Here is a 5,370-nt window from a genome sequence, read left to right as displayed (position 1 = left end):
TCCGTGAACAGAGTGGAGGGTCTAGGAGGCAAGTGAGTGACCGCAGTGAGAGGGAGGATGTGGTATAATCAGATGGCAGGAGCGGGGACATTTAATTACCTTAGAGAGAGCACTAGGAAAAGGGCTCCAACACCCACAACCTTCTGACCCACAATTAATGGGGTGTGCAGAGTGAGCAACCACTATTTACAAGAGCCACAAAGGGGAAGTGATGCCCTGGAAAGAAAGTCCATTTGAAGGACTCTCTTCAACAGGTTCATGGAGGGGTGGAAGACATTTTCTTTGGAACTGAACACAGGGTGAAGAGTTAGGACAAAAGGGAGTAGTGGAGAATTTGGGTCAGCAAAGCTGAAGCAGAGAGCTGGCTTTTCACATGGGTGGCTCCTTCTCAGTTCACGAATGACTTCCTTGACCTTGCTCCCTAAAGTTGCCTTGCCTCCCCAGGTACTATATAGCATTTCTCCCTGTATATTTCCTTCCTATTACTTAATATTGAATGAATGAATGAATGAATGAATGACCTGGCTCCCTAATCAACAGCCACCATCTCCACTAGAATGTAAACCCCATGAAAGTAGGCAGCTTGTCTATTTATTCACTGCCTTATCCCCAGTGCCTGGCACATAGTAAGCACTCAGTAAATATATGTGAAATCAGTTACTTGATGAATGGATGAATGAATGGCAGCCCTATGAGGTTGAGAGGACAGAAGAGCACAGATATCCCCAAAGCTCTCACATTTGGTGAGGTACCTTGGGACGAAGGGGTGTATAGCCTGGTATGTGTAGAGTCTCCCATTTGACTCCTGGGGACAGATCCCTCCTGGCAATGTGGCTGTGTCCTGGGAAGTAAATCTTAAGGAGAGATACTTGCTTAAATCCACACTCGTGCACTGGGATTTGTTAGCTCCAAGTTCTAGCCTAAAAATATTCCTCTCTGATATCAAGGACAAAATTTATAAACATGAAAGTGGTTATTATGGTTTAATCACAGGCTTGGTGGTAGTGACTCTTGGCAATCTCTCTGGGGTATTAACAAGAACAGAGTAAATATGTCATGTAGGTGGTATTTTTAGTCTCACCCACCCTTCCAACCCAAATGGGAACATCCCTGCAGAAGGTCCTTGTGACTCCCTGGGCCCCACCCCAGCCCTCGCTGCCCAGAAAACATAGTGGGAGGGGGCTCTGGAGTCAGCCACCAAACAGAGCGAGGAAGGCAGGTGGGTACTGCCTTGGACCCCGCTCATTCCTTGTCAAAAGGGCGCCTGAGTCCTGGCCCCAGGGTCAGTGACCAATCTTCACATCCTAGTTCCTGCAGTCAACTCCATACCTCTTCCCCAGGGTGAGGCTTGGCTGAAAGTCAAATGCATCTCTTCAGACCTATCCCCTGAAGGTCTCCCCCTTTCTGTGACCCTCTTCCCCAGGATTGACAGTTTGGAAAAAAAACAAAAAAACATTAATCCCTGACTGAGCCATGAACCACACCAAGTTTCCCAAACCATGTCTTTTCTGTTCAATTCCAGAAGGGTTTTGAACACGAAGTTTACACCCCATTCTGAAGGTAGGCTCCATGGCAGGCACCACGAAGACGTTAGGTGGGTGGGCGCTGAGGTCTGGGATTAGACCCCCTTCTCTCCCCACACCCACTGCATGGCAGGTTGGATTCTGAACCTGGGCTAGCTCCCTCTGGAGCCTCGGCCCTTATGCAAGATGGGGTTCTATCTGAGCAAGCATTCTACTCTCCCCAGGAGGTTATGGTCTATGGAAGGTGTTGTTTTGGGCTGTATGGCAATATCGACCTCACTTCTGTTTGCTTTTATTGGGGAACAGACTTCTCTCACTTGAAGAACATCTGGTTCAATGCAGCTGACTATAGCTTCAGCTCCAGAGGTGGCCAGTGACACAGTCCCAGCCCATCAGAACCTACTGTTTCCGCAACCCCAGAGGGATCCATGGGATTGGTCCCCGGGATGGCCATATGGTCCTAAAAGAGCCCACTCAGATCCCTGAGGCCACCTGTTTTACGGACTTGCTACGAATTTGCTGGGAGACGCTAACCTCTGTGGGGGGTCTGTTTTTCAATGTCACATTCAATCAGAGCTACTCACCCTGCGACCTGGGCAAGTGTCAGCATCATCCTGAAGTCTGATGAAGTCTGAAGAAGCCCTACCCAGACCTTCTCTACCAGAATTTCTCGGGTAAGGGACCAGAAATCCTGTGCTTTGGCAAATCTGCCAAGAGAGTATGATGCTCCCTGAAATTTGGGAAGCACCGGACAAGCCAGTTTCTGAATCTATGCGTTTGTCAACTACTTTATAAAGAAAATTAGGAGAGGGGTGCCTGGGTGGCTCAGTGGGTTAGAGCCCCTGTCTTCAGCTTGGGTTATGATCCAGGGTCCTGGGATCGAGCCCTGCATAGGGCTCTCTGCTCAGGAAGGAGTCTGCTTTCCCCTCTCTTTCTGCTGCCTCTCTGCCTACTTGTGATTTCTGTCTGTCAAATAAATAAACCAAAAAATCTTTTAAAAAGAAAGAAAGAAAGAAAATTAGGAGAAATGAATAAGGACAAAAGGATAAGAAATGGGCGACTCTGTCAGTTAAGCATCTGTTCTCACCTCAGGCCATGATTCCAAAGTCCTAGGATCGAGCCCCACATGGGGCTTCCTGTCCCTGTCCGCTTCTCCCTCTGCCTCTGCCCCTCCCTGTGTGCTCACACACACTCTTTCTCTCTCTCTCTCTCTCTCTCTCAAATAAATAAATAAATAAATACTTTAAAAAAGAAGAAGAAGAAGAAGAAGGGGTGCCTGGGTGGCTCAGTCCGTTGGGCTTCTGCCTTTGGCTCTGGTCAAGATCCTGGGGGCCTGGGATCGAGTCCCGCATCGGGCTCTCTGCTCAGCAGGGAGTCTGTTTCTCCCTCTGCTATTCTCCTTGCTTGTGCTCTGTCTCTCTCTCTGACAAATAAATAAAATCGTAAAAAAAAAATAAAAATAAAAAAAGAAAGACCAATAAGGGTGGGTCCATCATTGCCAATCATTCTGTCTCCCTCTTTTTTTCCTCTCTCTCTTCCGTTTTTGCTTACTACCATCTTCTACTCTACTCACAGAATCCCTCTCCCACGCCACTCCGGGGACAGCAGGAAGCATGTGGAGAACCTCATGCCCTTTCTGCATTGCTGTCACCAGGCCAGCATTCCTACGTTCTGGCTGTCAAAGTGTGCCAGCACCTGATAGATGGAGAATGCCAGCAGGAACCACATCTTCTAGTTCATGGCTGGATCCCTGCTCCTACAACAGTGCCTGGTGTCCGGCTGACCCCGGTAAGTATTTGCTGAGTGGATGATCATGACGCCTGCCTCCCCAAGGCCCCCGGGGTGAGACAGAGAAATTCCCAGACCTGTCTTGGAGTCTGTATTAACCTCCCTGGGTTGCTGTAACAAAATATGACAGATTGCATGGCTCAAACCATAGAAATTTCTTTTCCCACAGTTTTGGAGACTAGGAAGCCCAAGATCAAGGTCCAGCAGGCTCAGTTCCTGGGGGGTGGGGTCTTCCTGGCATGAAGACAGCCACCTTCTTGCTGGGTCCTCACGTGGCCTTTCCTTGGTTTGTGCACAGGGAGATCGAGCAGGTGAGTTCTCCATGTCTCTTCTCATGGCACTAACCTTACTGGACCAGAGCCCCGCCCTGATGATCTCATTTCACCTTATTATATTTTGCTTTTGATTTTTTTTCTTTTTTCCCCATTTTTGATTTCTTTTCTTTTTCTTTTTTTCTTCTCGTTTAACTTCAATGACTTCGTCTTCCAAGTGTAGCCACACTGGGATTAGGGCTCCAACATGTGAATTTCAGGGAGGGCACAAGCATTCAATCTCTAGCAAAATCCTATTAGCTCCCTGTTCCTTCTCAAAAGCCCACGCCTCTGCTTCAATCTCCTGTTCTTTTTCTTCCTCTCACCACTGCCCCAGACCAAGGCAGTTTTCTCTTCTTTACAGCAGCAAAAATTGATTAAGCAAATCATCTTCTAAATTATGGTATAGACCGGGATCTCAGCTCAAGAAATTCAAAAGCCAGAAGGAAGTTGTGACCTTGTCCCTCAAGACAAAGATGCTTCATTTCTGGTTGTCCCAAGTAAGGGAGAATCACAAGGAGGGAAAGAACACATCGGAGCAGAATAGTACCCCTCTACATAAATAATCAAAATATAAAACATGAAACAAGCAGTGTGAGCAAAGATTTTTATCTCATGGGAGGGAGAAAATAAAGAAAAAATTTAAAATGAGAATTAGCACGATATGTAAAAGCAGAAACAATCGGCAGAGCATTGAGGATAGTGCGATCTCTTTTTTATCAAAGTAAATGAATATGTGAGTGTTAATACGTTTAAATGATCTATCAGTTTACAGGAGAAAAACAAACAAACAAACAAAAAACCCAAATGGGGCAGACACCCAACAGGGTGGGTTCCTCTGGGGAATGTCATTAGGGAAGGAGGATTTTTACTTTTTATTTTATACACATCTGCATTTAAATAAGCCTACTAAAAGCTGCAAGTGAATAACAGAAGGCTAAAATGGGATGCGAGAGACAAAGGAAAAGAAAAGACTCCATACTTAAGATACAATGCTTCTTTTATTAAGATCCCAATAAAACAAGGCAAAGATTTTTTTTTTAAGACAAAGATAGATGGGGTTTGAAATAAAAGAATGAAAATCAATGTGAAGAAACTCTAATAATCACACAGTTAAAAAGAGAGAGAGACAGAGACACCATATAAAAAGTTAAAAGATGTAACAATGAGGAAGGCAGTATAATCTATATTGGAAAACAATGTGTAGGAGAAAATTTAAAAAAAAAAAAAAAAGCCACACAAAGACCAAAGGTGAGAGGTGTAGAAGAAGGCCAAAGAAGAAACTATTAGAAGCAGCTAAGAGTTGAAGCTTTGTTGACGTGAGTCTTGTCTGGCTTCCCTCATGACCTGTCTTCTGCCAGAATTACTTAGTCCAAAACACTGTCCGCCCCTTCGACCTCCACCTCACACTACCTGTGGCTTCAAATTCTGTCCAGTATTGACTTGTTGAGCATCTGCTTGTGAACATCGGATGTGACTCCTTAAATCAGTAAAAATGCAAAACAACAACAACAAAAAGGAAGCTGAGCTGGTAGACCCTGAGCCAGAGATGCAGGTCTGTCCTGTGCAGTCTTAGCTCTCAGAGAGAACCCACACTCACTCTCCCTGGGGCAAAGCAGAGCGGGTTGAAGTCCCAGGCAAATGACCTCTCTGCACTTCCATTTTTGTAAAGTGGGGGATGTAAGAACCTACCTCAGAAAATAATTAGAACTGAACACACAAAGAGCATTAGGAACCACTCACACAAG

Source organism: Neovison vison, chromosome 14 (genome assembly GCF_020171115.1).
Source record: "Neovison vison isolate M4711 chromosome 14, ASM_NN_V1, whole genome shotgun sequence".
Classification (NCBI taxonomy): Eukaryota; Metazoa; Chordata; class Mammalia; order Carnivora; family Mustelidae; genus Neogale; species Neogale vison.
Note: the sequence above shows the minus strand (reverse complement) of the source record.